Below are 22,503 nucleotides of genomic sequence, written 5' to 3'. Positions count from 1 at the left end.
GTTATGACCAGTTTCTTTACAAAATTTACATCTACCAGAAGATAAAGGTTTACTGGTAAATTGAACTTTATTAAAGTCATTACAAGCAGTAGATCTATTACAAAACTTTGATTGTTGGAAATTACGGTCTTTACCTTCATATTTAACTTTAGGTTTTGCACCAGAATTTTCATTATGACCTAAACTAAGGCATGCAATATAACTCTGATAATTATCTAACAACTGTTTAAAATTAGGATAAGAAGATATAGGCAATCATTCAGTTTACTTTCCGTCCATAAACAAACACCAAGAATAAGAACAAAAAGTAAGAACGAACTAACAAGTCAATTCGACTATTTTCCCACGAATGCAATTACCATTCTCCAATCAACTATTTCTACACTGTTCCTGAACTTTGAAAAACTAAATTTACTTTGAATATTTTCAATAAGTCTTTGATATAGCAAAATGTTCATTATATGGAAGTGCCAGCACATTCTCATTCTTAGAAGACTCCTTATTCTTGTCGGAATAAAATATATGTTTAGCTTTTTGTAGAGACTTGTCAATTAAAATGTTAGGATATTTTAATCTAGTTCCTATGTCATTAATTCTATGAAATTCTGTGTCTGTAAATTCGAGGCGGCAAATCCTTAAAGCCCTTAAAAACACACTTGAAAAAACAAAAACTTTTACACTGCTTTGATGATTTTAATAATGAATGTGGGAACAAACGTTAGTAGGTTTCCTGTAAATATAAAAAACAAAGCCTCTATCATTTCTATGCAACGAAATGTCTAAAACTGGCAATTTACAATGATTTTCCTCTTCAACAATGAATTTTATGGAGTAGCCTATACTAAACTATTTAACTTTTCAAAAAAAAATTAATTCTCATATGTAGGTCAAACAAAAAATATCGTCAACATAACGAAACCAAAGAACCCCTTTAGGCAAAATCGCTGGTAACAGTTTAACTTCGAAAAATTCCATGTGAAAGGTTACTGTGTAGGCCTACTGGGGATAAGGGATTACCCAATGCCATTCCAGACTTTTGTAGGTAATACTTTCCATTAAAACCAAATTTACAATCTTTAACACATAATTTTATCAATTCAATGATTTTGTCAGGAGATAAAAGTAAAACATGGTTACTTAGTTTGGCGGATAAAAGTTTCAAGAGATCGTCAACTGGAACCTTCGTAAATAAGGATGTTACATCAAAACTTACTTACTTTGATGGCTGCTTTTCCGGTCCTATACAGCAGGGGAACCCCACTCTCTACAGGACCTCCACTGTCGTTTTACCTTGTTCACTCAGAGTATTGAACGTTTCATATCGCGTATTGTTCATTTAAGCCCAGTACAGACTATGATTCATGTGTCAGCCTCGTGGTGCAGTGGTGGTGTTGAAAAAACTTGCTAGTGGCTAAACTGTCGACTACTGCAACACTGCTCACTTGTTTTCCCACGCTAGCGTGGTGTTACGAAAGTAACATTTTGTTAGTTTCTAATTTGAGCTGTACATTTATACAACGCTGAGAAAATAATAGGCTATGAAATTGAAATTTGGAGAAAAATTTTGTTACGTTTTTTATCTGAATAAATAAAAAGAAATTTATCTATATAACCTTGAAAATAGAGTTCTTATTTCCATAAATAACTAGTTGTAACCTCACATAAGGTAGTTAATGAAATTCCCAAGGAAAATAAACGAGGAGAAAAAGTACAAAAACAAATTTAGCCTTTATATCATGTCATCAAAGCGATCAATAATCCTGTACCTTAAAGTTTTTGACGGTTAGTCGAGGCTGAAGGCAAGCAATGGTCTAGAGCTGTAGGTAACATTTCAATTGATTGATTTTGGACTGAAGTTAGGTTGGATGTGCCTAATAAGCATTTGCCCTCTCTCCAGTCCAGATATAATTTGTCTTCATTGGATAAGAGTGTGGTGAAATCAGAGACCTAAGATATGATATAGATTTATAATGTATGTACACATTACCATGTTTTTGGTTTTCCATTACCTAAATTCTTTACACACACACACACACACACACACACACACATATATATATATATATATATATATTGTCGTGATTTTCACTTCGACAATTATATGATTAGTTCTAAGCCCGATGTTAAGGGCGGATAACAAGACCTTGAAGAGGTAAGTCTCCCAAAACTGTCCAGGAATCAAACAAAATACGGCTACACTTTACAATTTTATTACAAAAATAGTTGTTTGAAAAGGGAATAACATATTAAAACATTTACACTGCTTAATAAATGAAATATCTCACTCGAAACAATTACACGTGCTCGCAGAACACTAAGTCCACATCGGACTTAAAAGGAGAACAAAATACACCCAATTTCAACAAAATACCTTGGTAGACCACATACCAAGGCTTTCTATCGTAATTTAGTGAATGAATCTGATCCCCAATCACAAGGATCACCGAAATATATACAGATACAAAACTCACATCACACTTACAAAAACTATGGGGAAACCGACCTGGTTATACAAGGAGCAGAGACGTAACAATATAGACAACTTACTTGTTCTGGGGATATTAGGCAAAGAGGACGATTGGAGCTCCTGCAGCTCCGACGAAAACTCCGATTTCCCGCGCTGACTAAAGTGTCCTTGGCAGAGGGGAGGGAATTCTTACCTTATTAATTTATAAGGGGTTGGTTAAAGCTTCTTTATCTACCACAAGACTGAGAAACTGTTAAAGTCTTACTTTAAATACAAGGGGGAGTTTAATGATTTGGCTGAAGGCCATAATTTGCCGTAATCTACCAGCTTAGGGAGTCCTTCGCTCTAAATATATACATAAGACATTTTCATCGTGGTATAGTAAAATGACGTTACATTCGTGATTCATAAATTACAAATACTCAATTTCTTTAACACCCGCTCCTTCCCTACCAGGTGGTTAAGTTTTAGGCCCTAATACCGTCGCGTATTAGACCATAGTCATTCGTCTCAACGCCCGCGAGATCTTCCATCCTTCCCTCAATTTAACGTAACGTTTGTGGAGTTAAATGGCGGGACCTTCGAATGATCAGTTCGAAATTCCCAACATCTACATATAGCCTAGGCTATATATATATATATATATATAAATATATATATATATATATATATATTTGTATATATATATATATGTGTGTGTGTGCATATATATATATATATATATGTGTGTGTGTGTGTGTGTGCATATATATATATATATATACTGTATATATATATATATATATATACATACAGTATATATATATATATATATATAGGTGTCAGGCAAATTTCTCGAAATCAATTGCGCGAAGGTAAATTTCTCGAATTCAATTGACCTAAAATTAATTTCTCGAACTATCATTTTCTCGAATGTCAATTACTCGAAAACAAACAAGTAAATTTCTCGAACACAATCGAAAGTATCCCATAAGCGCCAAAGACCAATTTATAAAGAGGCTATTAGCATTCCCTGATGCCCTGTGTGTACGGGCGTACGTATAATGCACGATACACTGTGTACCTATTTGTAATCACACTTTTGCGTCATAAAAGATATTAACTTTATTTTTTTATAGATAAAATAATACAGTATGGAGAAACAAAGTAGAAAGAAAATGAGTGAGAGAAGTGAAAATCAGAAAATGAAAAGAGACGAAGAGAGGCCTGTCGAAGAATATCTACAAAGGGTAGCATACAACATTTCATTTTGATTGATTAAATTTTAATACTGTATTTCATTCTAAATGATAATATTTTTATACATGCAATAAAATTATAACCTTTGTATTTTTTCATTCCTTCATTTACAATAAATTTTTAACATTTGTGTTTGTCAACCCAAAAGGATATATTTTTCCTTGAAATACATGAAAATTTTTCCATTCAATTTTCTTGACAAAATAGATATCAGTTTTCGAGAAATATGGGATTCGAGAAAATGATAGTTCGAGAAATTATTTTTCGAGCTATTGAGTTCGAGAATTTGACTTTCGAGAAATTGCATTCGAGAAATTTACCTAAAATCATATATATATATATATATATATGTGTGTGTGTGTGTGTGTGTGTGTGTGTGTGTGTAGAGTTTTCTTCACTCTTCTTCTTTCAATCGTATTTTTAGCTCTCTCTTAATAATACTATAGCTACCCCTTAAACGTCCTCCCCTACATAAAAATTTCTTTACCAAATCATCGGGAGGACTATTCTAAACTAAATAAACTTGACAGTAGCGTACGCCATGCTTGTGACGTCACAGCATAGATACGCACAACAAAGGGCCTTAGTAACCCCGGCCTATGTTAGTTCTTTGCTTAAACTACGTAGGTCGAGATTAAATTCCTAAACTGATTTAAATATAATTTTCAATACTGCTGAATTAATACATCTTTTATTTCTCAATACCTATTAAGGTTTGTAAGGACATCGCTCCCTCCGTCGTCCAGCATTCTCATCTTATTCTCCATTTCATTTAAATTCTCTTTTTTCCACACAGTGGCTCACTCTATATATTTATTCCGCTCCCCCAGAGCTACAATCTTATGTATTTATCATTTTTCTACCTATTTCTATTGACTTGTTTTTCAAGCATTTGTACGTGTGAAAAAAAACACACATTATGTGGCGGTTAGTTCAAGCCAGATTGGCACCTGCGCGCATGCTACTTTTCCGTTCGCACCTTGTATTATATTCTCGCACATGTTTGAATAAACCATCAGTTGTTGTTGGTGATAGCTCCTCTCACTGTCCTTACAGGTTTGTTCATTTTAAGATGCATGCCCATCGCACCAGCCAATTGCTAATTCTCATTGTAACTATTAATTTTTAGCACGCCAAAATAGGTAGGATTATAGTATACATAAACTCCCTTAGAGCAGCAAGATTTCTCTAGAGTATTTAGTACAGAATCCTGCCTCCTATGCACTCTTTGCAACAATATATTCCCCTGTCCTAAAGTCCCGATATGACACCTCAACTGGGTTACCTTGCGCATCATGCCCCTTACCTGTCTGGAAAGGTGAAGCAAGGTGATCCCTCTCAACTTTAACCTCACCCCATTCGTTCGGAAGCTGCCGTGACCGACTGACCTGCCTGTCAGTGAACCCGTGCACCTCTGGCTCACCCTCACCCCCTCTCCCAAAACTCCACTCATAGAGGAGTCCTACCGGTCGGAGAAAAGAAGAGCCTGGTAAACCTTAATTGCCAAAGTGAGAATTTTTGGGGTGAGTCAGTCAAGAGTGCAAAGTGCCAACTTGTGCAACCAGGCCAACAGCCACCAAAGGGCAAAGGACAGCCTTCCAAGGAGTGCAGGTACTACAAAAATGGCCACTTAATTATTCCTCCATTTTTAGCTTAGACTAATTTTAACTTGATAAGGAATCTGGCTTTTACATAATTCGTACTGTGTGCGGTGGGATTGTGTGTATATATTTTTTCCCAATATCATTTTTGTTTTTGAGACTAGCACAGTCTCTGGGTCACATAGGCCACGTGTCCAACCTAAGTTCTGATTATTGATTATTGCAGATCACGTGTCTAACCAACCATTTTTATTATTTTGAATTGCTTTTCATTGCATTCCTTTTTTTATACCATTTTGTGCTTTTAAGATGTCCGATTCTTTTAATGTAAATTTGTGAAATAAATCAATATTCGTATTTTTGCTCCCTCATTTATTTCAATGTGCAAACTATGAATATTTGATCACGGGACAGAATACCCGATATTTGAAAGGAGTAAGCCTAAGTAAGTCTAGAAGTGGTTTCAGCGAGGAACTTTGTATTAATATTTCTGCTTCGAAGGTAAAGATCCATATCTTTAAATTTTAAACTTTACTTTACATCACTGTTCCCATTTTTGGTTTTGTGTCGAATTACATTAACGTAAGATACCTATCCAGCATCTCACTAGGGTCACTAGGGTGGAGTCGGAACAGAACCTAAGAGTGAGATGACTATAGAACTGACAAAGCTAGAGTAGGCCATAAATTACTTTTAATTTCACTTGTGGAGTTCTCCGGCCTCAGGAGAGTAAAATTTCCCCTTTTTGTATTTAAGAGTGACGGTTGGTAAACTGTGGCAGTAAAGTTATTAGTAGGGTGTTTGTGCCCCGAATGTAAGTGCTCATTATCCTCCCCTGTTGATCTTTGTGTAACTGCCGTAGGGAGACTTTCCCGGACTAAGTTCCCACTCAAACATTTAGATAAAAATTCTCCACACGAGTGGTCCTTTGAACCGGATCTTTTACCTTTGACCTATGAAGCATTAACGTAATTAATCAGCTTGATTAAGCATACAGTAACTCGCTATATCACTTACCCACACACACCAGCCAGTTTGTCGAATGTGTAATGCCCAGACTTTAATTGGGAAGAGAAATTTGTAATCATTATGATCTTTTTGTACCGACCACGTGCTTAAGGAAAGAACTAAGTAACCAGGTTAATTTGTTGCTTGAATGTTCTCTACAGAAAGACTAGAATTTGTCGTAGGAACTTCGCTTTGTCTCGAATCCGTTCACCCACATGTTGTGGCGGGTTCCACTTATAGCCAGAAAGTTCTAAGCTACTTGAACTAAGGTTTTGTTGTTCAGACACCGTGTTTATTGCTCAACTAGAGCATCGGTGTACTCGTTCTGTCAACTAATTTTGCTAATATAGCATCTAATTTGTAATATTTTGTACCTTGGTTTACCTTCCCTAACTAACCTTAACTTTTCTAACTAACGTTTCCCGTATACCTAGCATGTGTCCTTGTCCTACAGAGCGAATTGGCGCAACATAATTTTAAGTCTTCTTTCAAGCAACGTAGAAACTTAATTTCACCTAGTACGCTTCATTCCACATGTTTGTTCTGAGATGGCGGATCTTGTTTGCAACCCAAACTAAAGGGCGCGTAATTCTTGTGTACATAAATTACTGTGTGTAGTTCCATTTAATTTCCTTTAGCGAGGAGAATTTTGTTTTTTGTCCTTTACGAGGATATTTTTTATTTTGTCCTTTAGCGAGGATATTTTTGTGGGAAATTTCATTTTTGTTTAGCCTCTACGAGAGTGCACTTTAATAATTAAGTGGTTGCCTCGTGCTCCCAATTATTTTTTGAAATTTGCGGCTACCTCAGTGCACCTGTAATTGTGAAACCATCACAACAACAGTGTCAACCTCGACCTGTTATTTCAACTTTCAATATTTTGCGTATATCATTCATTTTAGTAAAGTGTTTAACGTCCCGTGACCTGGGCATCGTCTCCTTTGTTGGGCCCGGTCAGTTTGAATTTCAAGTAAATTCCTGTGTTACATATGTTGTTTTTCTAATTAAACAATTTTCCCCCATCACGAGTAGCTTTCAATATTAATTTATCAAGCTTGCAAATTTGTAACATTTAATTTTCACATTCCTTTGAAAAATTCAGTTATCCTTTGTTTTGCTTTACGAATCCGTTCATCAAACGTGGTCACTCCAAGATGGCGGACTTCACTTTTAACGTAAACATCCCTCCACCGCCTAAGGCGGAAAGGCTCAGCCCCGAGGAGATTAACACTAGTCTTTAATTGCTTCCTTGTTTGTGATTGTCTCGTTATTAGGTCCCTTGTATGCATATACCATTCCTTCTCTTTTTCCATAATTTATTGATTCGAATTTATCAGAGTTAAATACTATCCTATTTGTCTCCGTCCATTCATATATTTTGTTTAGATCTCTTTGTAGTGAGTTCCTATCTACATCACAAGTAATTTATCTACTTATTCTTGTGTCATCGGCGAAACTTCTCACTACGGAGTTATTAACATCACAGCAGTGCAGCTAATACCGTACCTTGTGGCACGCCAGATATTACCTGAGCTTCATCTGATTTCTCGTCATTTGCAACCATTATCTGTTTTCTGTTTTGCAGGAATTCTTTTACCCATTTTCCTATCTTTCCCACAATATTATGCTTTCTCATTTTTTTCTCTAATATATTGTGGTCTACCTTGTCAAAGGCTTTTGCAAAATCTAGATAGATCGCATCTGTGTCTTTTTCATTTATCATATTTTTGTATATATTTTCATAGTGTGCTATCAGTTGGGTTTGTGTACTTTTTCCGGGCACAAAACCGTGTTGACCTATATTAAACAATTTATTTTTAACCAAATGATTCATTGTTTTCTTTTTTATTACCCTCTCATACACTTTCATAATATGTGATGTTAGACTAACAGGTCTATAATTGCTTGCCTCTAGTCTTGATCCACTTTTGAAAATAGGGGTTATATATGCTAATTTATGTTTAACATATATCTCGCTCATATCTACACTTTGCCTTAGCAGTATTGCAAGCGGCTTCGCGATAGTGTGTGCAGTTATTTTTAACAAAATCGCTGGAACTCCATCTGGTCCGGCTACCGATCCATTTTTAATTTCGCTTATAGCCTTGACAATATCTGCTTCATTAATATCTATATCCGTTAGATATTCAACATTTTCTTCTCTCATTTCTGTTTCATTGTTCTTATTCGCAATTCTTGGCGTGAACTCACTCTTATATTTTTCTGCTATTATGTTGCATATTTCCTTTTTTTCATTCGTTAACCGTCCTTCAATTCTTAGAGGGCCGATTTCTAATCTCCCTTTATTCATCTTTTTTGCATAGAAGTAAAGTACTTTGGGTTTTTTTTTTTATATTTCGAAGTGTCCTTTCTTCTAAGTCCCTTTTTTCATTTTCTTTCGATTGTATAATCTTTTGCTCAGCATTTTCTATCTTACATTTTATTTCCCTCATTTTCCACACATTTTTTTCTTTTGCAAGATTTTTCTTCCACTTTCTAATTTTCTGAAATAAGATCCTTCTGCCTTTTGGTATGCATGTCTTTTGTTTATTGTTTTTTTTTTCGGTACATATTTTTCAACAATTTTCTCCAGTATTTTGTACAGTATGTCCGTATTTACCTGTATATTATCACTTACGAATACATTTTTCCATTCTTTATTCAGTTCTTCATTTATTTCTGACCATTTTATATTCTTACTATAAAGATTATATTTTCCATATCCTTCCCAACATTTTGTGCTTTTATTAATACTGCGATCACTTGCTTTGGAATGGACTATTAATTCTATGACTTTGTGGTCTGAAATTCCCGTGTCATACACTATTATTTCTTTAACATAATTCACCTCATTCACAAATACTAGATCTAGGACATTTTCCTTTCTTGTTGGAATGTGGTTCATTTGTTGCATATTATGTTCTAATAGCATATCTTGAAGCTTTTCAAATTGCCTCTTATCTTCTGCGCTACTATTACTCTCTTTTTTATATGTATATATACAACCACTTTCTTCTATCCGTTCTTTCCAATCCGCGTAAGGAAAGTTAAAATCTCCGGATAGGAGTATATTCCAATCTTTATGGTTTCTACATATATCATCTATTTTTTCTATTATTATGTCAAACTCCTTAGTATTTGGGGGTCTGTAAACTACAATATTCACTAGTTTTTCAAATTCAAATTCTACCGCAATCAATCACATTCTGTGTTGCTGTATTTTTCACAGACTTTTCCTTGATTTATGTCTCTTCCATATATTGCGGTTCCCCCTTGATTCCTATTTGTTCTGTCTGATCTATATGTTTGGAAACCCTTTATCTGGTCATCACTGCCAGTCTCTTGGGAATACCATGTTTCACTTATATTTAATATATCTATTTTTTCAATTTGGGTTACTTCTTCTAAGAACTCTATTTTCCTTTTAGAGTTACTCGTGACTAAACCTTGTGCATTCACCACTATTATGGTTTGTGTTTCATCCCCATTATTTAATATTGGTAATATGGATTTTCCCATGCTTCCTTCCTGTTCTGATATGATGTTCTTTTCTTCATTTCCAGGAATTCTGCCATTAAAAAATCCAACTTTTCTATTATATTTGCTCTTTCGCCTTCATATTTATTTCTGTGTGTATACCTGCAATTATCCCCATATCTGCACCAGCCCCTGGCATTATAGATGCATTCTTTGTAGTTGGGCTCTAAATGTGCATATTTGGGTTGAAAGGCATCATATCTTGGGGCCTTTTGTGCATAGCGCGGTATATACTCGGCATGCTTTTTTTTTTTTCTTTTTTTTTCATTTTTGCTTGCATTTTTCTTTTCTGTTTGCTGAGTTTTTTTACTTTCATTCATAGTTGCAGGATGCATATATCGACATTTTTTGTTGAATTTACATCCTTTTCCTTCATTTAGGCTTTTGCATATTTTTGGATGGAGATCTCTGCATTCGTCTCCACATCCGTCTAAATACGCACATTTACCATATATTTCATAATTATGGCATATCTTTGGATGCTTGTAGTAGCATCTTTCGCCAAATCTGCAATTCCCTCTTTTCAGCAAATGGCAGACTATATCTTTCTTTTCTTTTTTTTTTTCTTGTTCTTGCTCTTTCCTAAAAGTATGTAGGTCCGGGTAGAGTCTCTTGGGTTGATTATTTGTTTCTATCTGATAATTTATTTCTTCGTAAGTATACAGTATATGCTGTTGGATGGCATCATAAGTTATATCAATGATTTCCTCTGCATCCTTACATATATCCTGTTCATTCTTCTTCTTCTTCTTCTTCTTCTTCTTCTTCTTCTTCTTCTTCTTCTTTTTGTTTTTCTTCAACTCTTTGCAGATTTAGTCTCGACTTAAGAGAGAGAGAGAGAGAGAGAGAGAGAGAGAGAGAGAGAGAGAGAGAGAGAGAGAGAGAGAGAGAGAGAGAGAGAGAGAGAGAGAGAGAGAGAGAGAAAGAGAGTTTTAAAAATTGTTTTTAAAAGTCTCGTTGTTATAACGGTTCTTTGAATTTTGGTGTTCTTTAAATGGTTTATAAACAATAGGTATTTTTAAAACTTATTTGTTTACCTGCATACTCACTGACATACACATGCACACATGCAAGCACACATACACACACGCAAGCACACATGCATGCAGACCCACATGCACACACACAAGCACATATGCATACACACACATGCACATGTGCATGCACACAAATGTACACATGCATGCACACACACAAGCTCACATGCATGAACACACACAAGCACACATGATTCATTTACTGTTTCACTAATGTTACTTTATTCTTGTTTCAGCTCGCAAGGTCAATGTTGCTGTCCCTCAGGAGATGCCTGGGGAAGAGGAAGCCAAGGTTGAGCCTAAGAGGCCTCGTGCTGATGAATGAAAAAAGGACGACTTTGATATCCAGACCCTGCCTAACTTCATTCACCCACAGCCAGTCTTTTTGAGGGAACCTTATGAATATTTCTCCCAGTTCTTCACAGCTGAATTAAGGGAACACATTGTGTTTCAATCCAACCTGTATACAAGACAGAATGATGTAGGCAGCAACTTCCACATGTCAGAAGAGGATCTCATGGTTTTCCTTGGCCTCATCGTGTACATGGGCCTGGTTCCTCTCCCTAGCATAGTCGACTTCTGGGCCATGAAGACCAGGATTCTTCAAGTTGCAGACTTCATTTCCAGGAACCACTTCAAGTCAATTCGATCTTCCCTTCACTTCAACGACAATGACGAGGCAGCAGCCTCCCAAGATCGGTTCTTAAAGGTGAGAGTCCCCTTCGCCAAGGTCACCAGAGAGTTCCTGAAAGTTCCTGAGACTCCAATCCACTCCACTGATGAAGTGATGGTCGCCTATAAGGGCACCAGGGCTGGTAACCTTTGCCTATATGTAGCCAAGAAGCCTGAAAACTGGGGCTACAAGTTGTTCTGCCGCTCAAGCATGGATGGATTTATGCACGATGTTCTTATGTACCATGGGGAGACAACCTTTGTGAGCCACCATACTCTACAATCTGAAGAGCAGAAAGCCATGTCTGTGACTTCAGAGTTTGTTGTCGCCTTAGTCAAGACCATCAAGCACTCCAGTCACTCAGCAGTTTATGCAGACAACTACTTTACCACTATAAGGTTGGCCAAGTACCCGAGATCACAGTATGGATGCAAGTATGTGGGAACTGCCAGGGAAAACAGAGTTGGTCATCCTGCCCTGAAGTCTGTGAAGGAGATGAACAAGAAATCGACACAAAGGCTGATGACATCCTTGTTGCAAGATGGAAGGACAACAGCATTGTGACAATGTTGTCTGCTGATGTTGGTGTCAAGGCCATGGGTACATTGGAGCGGTTCGACAGGGCACTCAAGAAAAAGGTTCCCATTCCTTGCTCATCTATCATCCAGATGTACAACAATCACACAGGTGGCATTGACAAAAGTAACATGTTGACCCACCTCTACAAGACCTCCTTCAAAGCAAAGAGGTATTACATCAGGCTCTTTGCTTACCTTCTTGATTTGATCATCTGCATCGCTTGGATTTTATATGCTAACGCAAAGCCCCTCAAGGACTTCTGTCTGGATATCTCCAATTGGCTCAAAAGCTTCAAGACATCAAACTTTGAAATCACCAAGAATTCTTTTAGCACCAGAGATTTCTCTTTGCCAAAAAGGGGTCAACGGGTAGTTTTGCCAAGTGTAGAGACACGTCAGAATGTCACTACCCTACACACGCCAAAGCATGTCACTATGAGGCAGAGCTGCAAACACTGTTCTGTTACAGGCCACATCCACAGATCCCACTGGAAGTGTGATGAGTGCAAAGTGGCCATATGACTCACTGAAAGTAGGAATTGCTTTGCTTCCTTTCATAAGATTTGTAAGTAAGTGTGTGTATGTTTCTATTTTCACAATTATCAGTAAGTTTTATTATATTTTGTGTATTTTTTACCATTGTATTGTATTGTATATTGTATTTCTTATATCAATTAGATTGTAAAGGCAACTCGGTGCCGTTATAGTATGTGGCCTACCTTTTTGGATCTGTTATAGTATGTGGCCTACCCGGTTTGAATGTGTCCTACCTAAGCCGGTTTGAATGTGTCCTACCTTAGGAAGAGTTTGTATATATATGTAATGAAATCAATTATTTTTCACAATTGTTTAATATCTAACAATACAATTTTAAAAGAACAGTTTCCTTGCCTACGAGTATGACGGGAGAAGCTAACTTAAAAAACCCTCCTAACCTATGCTAAAAGCTGTGTCCTTACCTACGAGTACGACGGGAGAAGCTAACTTAAAAAACCCACCTAACCTATGCTAAAAGCCATGTCCTTACCCGGAGGGTAATCCATGTGTACTTACATGATCAATATTCGTAATAACAGTATGTAGGCCACATACTATATCAGAGACAAAATTCCGTAGGCCACACTCGAAAGGTAGGCCACATACTATAACGGCACCGGCAACTCTGTTTCTGTTATACATTTGAACAAAAAAAGTGATTCATCAATAATCATATGATTTATGGGAAAATCAACATTAGTATAAACAAAAAAGTTTACCGTTATGGCCCAAAAGATCCCATATGGAATTAGCATGGTATGCCTACACTCGCCCAAGGTACCCATATGGGATATTTCATTGCATCCAATTATTTAGCTAATTTTGACATTTATAAGAAAATACACAGGAGGTAAAAGGTCTTGCATTTACCAATATAACAACATACTAAAAGGATTTTTGAAGTTTCCCATAAAACCTAGGGTGGAATTTAAAGGGTTAAAAAAACCTAGACCACAAGCTCAGATGAACCCAGATCCCATTAAAAAAAAAAAACAGATAGCAAATGACTCTCTAAAACTACTATACTCTATCTCTAAATTGTCATAAACATCAATGCTACTTACTATAGACCTATATCTCATCATCAGAATCTTCATGAAGAGTGGCCATTTTGCTACTGGTCTTTGCACTTTTCAACCTTTAAAAATATCTATCTACAGTGTGTTGTTCCTTCCTGAAGATCATGCATTAACTCTTGTTTTGGTTTCCATGTCACGCATGTCTTGTTGTGCTTAGTGATTCTTTGTCTCGCAAGAATCCTGTCTCTTGCAGTTTCAGGTTTCAATTTATTTGTTGTTTTTGTTTTAACACAATTAATTTGTGAAAAAAATTCTCTCGACATAAGCCGAGGAATGGGGAAGAACTGATAGGTCCGTCATGAAACGTGATAGTAGTTCATATTTAGGTTGGCTAAGAGCATTCTTTATTGTACCCAAGTTACTCCAGTACTCTGGTATCTTCATATTTTCAGTTGAGCTGTGCAACTCTGTCGATAATCTAAAGCTCCTTCATTCATCATCAAGATCATTTAGCTGATCTTCAGAAATTAGATTACTAAAATGAATTGCTAGATTTGCCATTGACATAGGAGATTTGGGATCGCTGGCTATCTTTGGGTCTAGAATTTTAAGCCTAGCAATTACGCTTTCATCATCAAAAGAGAATCTCTTTTTTTATTTGCAAACATAGTTCTATCAAGAATTTCTGGTAATCCTTCTTAAATCTGAAAATACAATCACTGGAAACTAGCGGTTCCTTATGTAACAGGGCCATTGTTCTCCCTCCTAGGTAGCCTACATATTTTCAATGTCCTTGTGTAACATTTTGTTGCTGGGATTCACTTGTGCAACTAATGAATTTTTTTATTTATTAAGTCAGAAGTTATTATTGACATTGAGAATTTTTATCTTTATACACACACACACACACACACACACACACACACACACACATATATATATATATATATATATATATATATATATATATATATATATATATATATATATATATATATATATATATATATATATATATATATATATATATATATATATATATATATATATATATATATATATATATATATATATATATATATATATATATATATATATATATATATATATATATATATATATATATATATACACTTTATGGCAATTGAAAAGAAAAATCCAGATTTCATTAATTTACCTACTAAATAAACCCAGAAACCCAGGTAGGATGCGAAAAAACCAGATCTAGGTGGAGAAAACCAGTGCTGGCATCACTGCTGATCACTGCAGCAGAAATCAACACGTTGGCGGTGCGGGTTTGTGTTGAAAAAGTCGTTTTTCCACGCATCCATTCAATACTGCGCGCATCATGAATCATAAGCTGTATTGGGATTTACTGTTAAATCGTCATTGTTATGAAAAGACACTGTAGATTGTTACAAAGGATATTTTTCTTCTATTTTTTTTTTTTTTTTTTTTTTTGTAAAGTTTATTTCTATATATTCAAAGCTTGTTACACTAGTTCTTTTCATCATTTTGAGATTTGGGTAACTTTTATGAATAAAGAGTCTGGCACCCCACCAGACCTTCCTTCTCTCGGTATGTGAAAGGAGGCATGCGTGTTGGGGGGGTGAGCGTTCATTTCAGTGATCTTTGCCTTGTCCAAGTTGTTTAATCATGTTTCAGATAATGCTATCATATCCAAATACTTCTCGTTTATCAATTCTCGAATTTGAATAGTCGTATTACCTGCAGATTATATATTTACATAGCCACAGTTTATGACATCCTTAGTAACCATGATCAGTATTTTCTACTAGTCTTTTCAGTTCCAAGTCATAAGCTTTGCAGTCTCTAGAATTTACTATGTGGCCACTTGGTTTGTTTAACTTTGTGCAGTTTATACACTTTGACACTTGTGAATTACACTCCTTGGTGGAATGTTTTCCTGAACATTTCCCGCAGACTTTATCATCATTCTTAGACTTGGAATCTTTTTCAAGATGTCCATACCTCTGAGAGTGGTAGCAGGTGATCACGTGGTACCTATCACGTATGTTATAAGTACCCCATCGTAACGAAACTTTGTCCTTATTATCATGAATAGCCCTCGAACTTTAGGATCCCATTTCTGCCACCTATCTGGCCACCTACGTAAGATACCTTAGGTTTTAATTTGCCGCGGGAACCTCTTGTATAATCTATTGTTCAGTTTAAAACAAAGATTTTTAATCGGAAGTAATTTCCTACTAAGCACCTTTGTCATCTTTGCGAGGAAGGCTATCTTTGATTGCTGGAAATGAGGAGGCAAGAGAGGTGTGGCAGTTCCAGTGTGGCCACCCAACATTTTGTCGCTGGCCTGCCGCTACTGCGACACTCATCGCGCTTGGTGTGGTACACCAAGCGCGATGAGCGGCGCAGTAGCGGCATAACATGGGAGGCAGGCCAGCGACAAAACACTGGGTGGTCACACCGGAACCGCCACACCTCTCTTGCCTCCTCACTAGTCCCAGCAGTCAAAGATAGCCTTCCTCAGAAACATGACGATGGTGTTTAGTAGGAAATTACTTCTGATTGAAAATCTTTATTTTAAAGTGAACAATAGATTATAAAAGAGTCTGGATTCACGATTTTAATAAACAGAGAAAGGAAAATAAGTTAATTTTAAAATTAATGTTGCCAGTCTCGTTTGTACGACGACAGATTTAATGAATATCTGCGTATTTCACAAGTCTTTTGATTCTTTGATGGCAACATCCTTCCTGGATTTAGGCTAAAAAAACAAACGTTGAACTATAGACAACCCCAGTCTATTACCAGGTATTATAATTGCTTCAAATATGATAAAGTTCACGAAAAATTATTTTCCTTTCATTCCAGAATTAACTAGCATTTGCATAGGATATATTGTTTAAAGGTAGCCTACATACGATGCTTTTTACATTAGTAATTTCTCTACTTTATCTTTTAGATCTTTTGTGTGCACACACACACACACACACACACATATATATATATATATATATATATATATATATATATATATATATATATATATATATATATATATATATATATATATATATATATATATATATATATATATATATATATATATATAAACTAAATGGTGATTAAATAGGTTGCAAAACATAAAAAGGTGTAGTCCTACCCACTATTTTATTACCATCCATTTGCAGTTGATTGCCATAACTTCCATTTATTTAATTCATTTTTGCTCTCGGAAACACCTCCTAATAAATTGTTGATTAATTGTGGCTAGAAATGAACAACTGAACGCGTACCCCTTCAGGAACGGATGAAAAATGGTGCAATCTTGAGTGAAGATGCTCGAAACGTCACGGTTTTTTAAAACATGAAACCTAGCTTGGCGGCAGCTGCAGCGGTTCGAGGCTTCTCACGCCTCCTATCTGGCCACCTACATAAGATACCTTAGGTTTCAATTTGCCGCGGGAACCTCTTCCCGCTAACCGTGCCGCTAGTTCCACTCGGTGTGGCCGAGCCCACCATGCCCGATGAGTTGCATGACATGAGCGGCAGGCCAGCGACAAAATGTTGGGTGGCCACACCGGAACTGGCACACCTCTTCCCTCCTCACTCCCAGCAGTCAAAGGTAGCCTTCCTCGCAAACATGACGATGATGTTGAGTAGGAAATTACTTTTGATTGAAAATCTTTATTTTTAACTGAACAATAGATTATACAAGAGTCTGGATTCACGATTTAAATAAACAGAAAAGGGAAAATAAGTTAATTCTAAAATTAATGTTGCCAGTCTCGTTTGTGCGACGACAGATTTAATGAATCTCTGCGTATTTCACAAGCCTTTCGATGGCAACATCCTTCCTGGATTCAGGCTCAAAAGACAAACCTAGCACTATAGACAACCTCAATCTTTCTCTTACTAGGTATTATAATTGCTTCAAATATAATAAAGTTCACGAAAAATCATTGTCCCTTTCATTCCAGAATTAACTAGCATGTAAGGACATCGCTCTCTCCGTCGTTCAGCATTCTCATCAAATTCTCCATTTCATTTGAATTCTCCTTTCGTCACACTGTCGCTAATTGCATATATTTGTTCTGCTCCCTCAGAGCTACAATTTCATGTATTTCTCATTTTGTTACATTATTTCATTGACTTGTATTTCGAGTATTTGTACGTGTGAAGAAACACACTTTTTGTGGCGGTTGGTTCAAGCACGATTGGTGCCAGTGCGCATGCTACATTTCCGTCCGCACCTTGTATTATATTCTCGCACCTGTTTGAATTAACCGTTAGTTGTTGGTGATAGCTCGTCTTACTGTCCTTATAACTGGTGACCCCGGAGTTGAAGTAGCATGAGCGGTTTTGGCTTTGCCATTAACGGACTCACTACGGCCGTGCTACCTTCTTTTACTCCGTTACCTTAAGCGTGAACTTCGGCCTTTGGTGTTCCCACACCTCGGTGCATTTGTAAGGCAGTAGGATGAGCTTATCCGACATCTCAGCTTCTCACCTCTTCGCCGACTCGTCGACTGACCACAATGGCGGTTTCAACCAGCCCATCACGCCCAACGGCCTCGCCTCCACGCCCAAAGTCAAACTGCCGCCGTTTTCTCAACACAACACCGCTTCCTGGTTCCTGAGAGCAGACGTACTCTTCCGAGTTGCTAGGCTCAGCGACTCCTGCGCCAAGGCCGACATCATTCTCACCTCCATCCCAGAGGAGGTATTCGACAAGATTTCCCCATGGCTCGACGTCCAGGCTGGCCAAGTTTCCTACGACGACCTGAGAATGAAACTAATCGGTATCTACTCACTCTCTGTTTCAGCGAAGGCACAGAAGGTCCTGGATCTCGCCGGCAAACCCATAGGTGACACCTCTCCTGTCGAGGCGTGGGACGAGTTGACCGGCCTGCTAATGCTTCCCGAGACCGACAACAACGGCCGACGGCGCGAGATTAGCCCATCTCGCGAGATTTTCCTTCGACGCCTGCCACAGGACATGAGGGCCCAATTGACGGACGCCGACACGCTTCCGATGAACGAACTCCTGTTGAAGGCTCAGAAGCTCCACGAGGCTTCCAAAGCATCCCACCTTGGGGCATCATTAGTATCGTCTTCATTCGCCTCCTTCAGCTGCTCTTCCATAGACTCTTCAGCAACGCCTCCTGACGACGACGAGATCAACGCTCTGGCAAGGAGGAAACCACCGCAACCGACACGCCCGAGCCCTAGGCCTAATCCAGCGTGGTGTTTCTACCATCAGCAGTTTGGCAGCGATGCCCAGAAATGTAGGGCACCATGCAATTTCCCTAGAAGGAGACACCAGAAGAAACCACCTACCACCATCGCAGCTGCAGGAAACCAAAGCAAGAATGGTTTTTATATCCTCGACACCGTCTCTAACCGTAGACTTATGGTCGACACCGGCACTATGCAGTCAACGTTCCAGCCGTCACAAGCCGACCTAGACCGTGGTCCCAGCAAAGACGCCCCCTCGCTCGTAGCCGCCAACGGGTCTCCCATATGGGACTAGGGTCCTCAAGATATCTATCATGGGCTGTGCGTATTCCTGGCCCTTCGCCATCGCTGACGTCAGTCGCCCCCTCCTCGGTGCAGATTTCCTCGCTCACCACGGACTACTCGTCGACGTTGCTGGGAAACGCCTCATCGACACAGGAACCTACCGGTTCTGCGCCCTAAGACCCGGTCCTGCCACAACGTCCGTATCCGCTGTAATGACGCAGCCCTATGCCGACCTTCTGCAGGAATTTCTTGACATTTTCAAGCCCGAGCTCCGCCAATCGCTGGGATCCCCCTCCAAGCACGGGATCTACCACCACATCACGACGACGGGACCTCCTACACACGCCAAATTCCGCCGCCTCCCGACCCAGAAGCTGAGGGACGCCAAACACGCCTTTGAGGACATGGAACGCATGGGTACCTGTAAGAAAGCATTGAGCCCCTGGGGATCTCCCCTCCACATGGTAAAGAAGCCTGACGGGACCTGGAGACCTTGCGGTGACTACATGTGCCTCAACCTCATCACAACGCCCGACCACTACCCTCTGCCCAACATGCAGGACCTGACGAATGCGTTGCATGGCGCGAAACACTTCACCAAGATGGACCTTCTCAAGTCTTACTTCCAGGTCCCCGTATTTCCAGAGGACAGCCCGAAGACTGCCATTGTGACACTGTTCGGATCCTATTCCTTCGCATACTCAACCTTCTGTCTACGCAATACGGGGGCGACCTTCCAACGCCTAATGGACAGCATCTTGGGCGACCTACCATTCAGCGTCTGCTACGTCGACGACATCCTGATATTCCCAAGGACCAAGGGGGAACACCAGAGGCACGTCCGCACCGTTCTCAAACGCCTACAGGAGAATGGCCTGGTTGTACGTTTCGATAAATGCACATTCAGCGCTGAAGGAGTGGACTTTCTTGGTCATTGTGTGTCCTCGAGTGGGGTAAAACCCATGAAAACCAAGGTGGACACCATCAGGAAGTTCCCGACACCTACGACCACCCGCCAACTTCAGGAGTTCCTGGGGATGGTCAATTACTAAAGGCGCTTTATCCCCAACATCGCACAGACCCTGACCCCCCTCGATGACATCCAGAAGGGAAAGGCGAAGAAACTTAAGTGGGGTTCCCCACAACAACACGTATTCACCAGGACAAAGGACGCCCTCGCGAACGCCACCACCCTGGCTTACTTCGACGACAACGCCCCTCTGCGACTGACGACCGACGCCAGCAACGTCGCCTGTGGAGCTGTGCTGGAACAGCTTGTCGATGGTTCTCCACGACCGTTGGCATTCTTCAGCAGAACGCTGAAACCCACCGAAACAAGATACAGCACCTTCGACAGGGAGCTCCTCACCGTCTACCTCGCCGTCCACCACTTCAGACACATCCTGGAGGGCACACCCTTCACCATCGCGACGGACCATCAACCCCTCGTACACGCCTTCACAAAATCGACTGACGCATGGTCCTCCCGACAACAACGCCATCTCGCAACAATCGCTGAATTCGGGTGCACCATAAGCTACGTTCATGGAAAGAAAAACCCAGTCACAGACGCCCTTTCAAGGATTGAAATCGACGCAATCCACCTGGGAATTGACTACGCCGACCTCGCATCCGAGCAGCGCAACGACCAAGAGGCACAGGATCCCCTGACGGGGCCATCTGCGCTCAAGCTAACTGCAATTCCCCTCGAGCTGGCAGGAGTAACCATTCTCTGCGACACCAGCACCGGCCGCCCACGTCCCTGGATTCCCTCTTCCTGCAGAAGAAAGAAATCCAACATCTTGCATGGACTTTCACACCCCTCGGGACGTACCACTGCTCGCCTCCTGTCTGAGAAGTTCATCTGGCCAGGGATAAAAAAGGACGCTTGGGAATGGGCGAAGACATGCATCAGTTGCCAGACAAGCAAGATCAGCCGTCACACCGAATCGGGGATAGGTAAATTTCCCCAACCGAAAAGGCGTTTCGGTCACATCCACATCGACGTCGTGGGACCGTTGCCGCCTTCGGGATCTGCTCGCTACCTGCTGGCAATCATCGATCGCTCCACGAGGTGCTTAGAAGCATCACGATGACCGAAGCTACGACACAAGCATGCGCCAAAGCCCTTTTGTCGAGCTGGGTGAGCAAATTTGGCATTCCTGACGACATCACGATGGACAGAGGCCCGGCTTCCCTGTCAGAGATATGGCTCGCTCTAGCAAACCTGATGGGAGTGACACTCCACAGCACCACGGCATACAACCCCGCAGCAAACGGCATGGTCGAACGAACTTATTGCGTCCTCAAGGAGTCCCTGATGGCGAGCAGTACCGAAGCGGACTGGAAATCACGACTCCCTTGGGTACTTCTCGGCCTTCGCACCGCCCCTCTCGCAGATGGCGAGCCATCCCCCGCTGTAAAGGTTTACGGAGAGGCGCTCGCAGTTCCTGGGGAATTCTTATCCACATCAACCGACGACACGCAGCTGGATCATCTTAGGGACATCACCAGGAAGTTCAGGCCATGTCTTAAAACTTACCAGGACAGAACTAAGCATTTCAAGCCGAGGAACCTGGGCGACTGCGGATATGTTTTCGTCCGCGTCGACGCTCATCAACAGCTGCTGACCAGACCCTATCGCGGCCCCTACCGAGTCATCAGTAAAATGACGAAAGCCTTCCTTCTCGACGTGCACAACCAAGAGGACTGGGTCTCAATAGACCGCGTGATACCGGCGTTTCTTGAAGGAAACGACACTGCCTCCACGGGACCTGGCAGATCCAGAGTGCCACCTCAAAACAAGGCGCCCAATGAGAAGAAGAGCAACAAATGACGATGAGAGGTAGAGATCCATACGCCGACCGCGGACGCGCCCCTTCTTTCAAAAACAAGAGGAACCCTCCGACGCCCGAAACGATACGAAGACTAGCCTCATCAGCCTTCTACGCCGCCTGATGTCTTGGGGGGGGGGAGTACTTGTAAGGACATCGCTCCCTCCTTCGTTCAGCATTCTCATCAAATTCTCCATTTCATTTGAATACTCCTTTCGCCACGGTGTGGCTAATTATATATATTTGTTCTGCTCCCTCAGAGCTACAATTTCATGTATTTCTCATTTTGTTACATTATTTTATTGACTTATATTTCGAGTATTTGTACGTGTGAAGAAACACACTTTTTGTGGCGGTTGGTTCAAGCACGATTGGCACCAGCGCGCATGCTACATTTCCGTCCGCACCTTGTATTATATACTCGCACCTGTTTGAATAAACCGTCAGTTGTTGGTGATAGCT

General features: G+C 39.9%; 1 pseudogene; it reads left to right on the top strand.

Moving 5' to 3' along the window:
* The first annotated feature begins 1,736 nt into the window (after positions 1–1,736).
* On the top strand, positions 1,737–12,847 carry LOC137644451 (piggyBac transposable element-derived protein 3-like; annotated as a pseudogene).
* Positions 12,848–22,503: the final 9,656 nt, after the last annotated feature.

This window comes from Palaemon carinicauda, chromosome 7 (genome assembly GCF_036898095.1).
Source record: "Palaemon carinicauda isolate YSFRI2023 chromosome 7, ASM3689809v2, whole genome shotgun sequence".
Lineage (NCBI taxonomy): Eukaryota > Metazoa > Arthropoda > Malacostraca > Decapoda > Palaemonidae > Palaemon > Palaemon carinicauda.
Note: the sequence above shows the minus strand (reverse complement) of the source record. Positions and strands in the feature narration are given on the sequence as shown.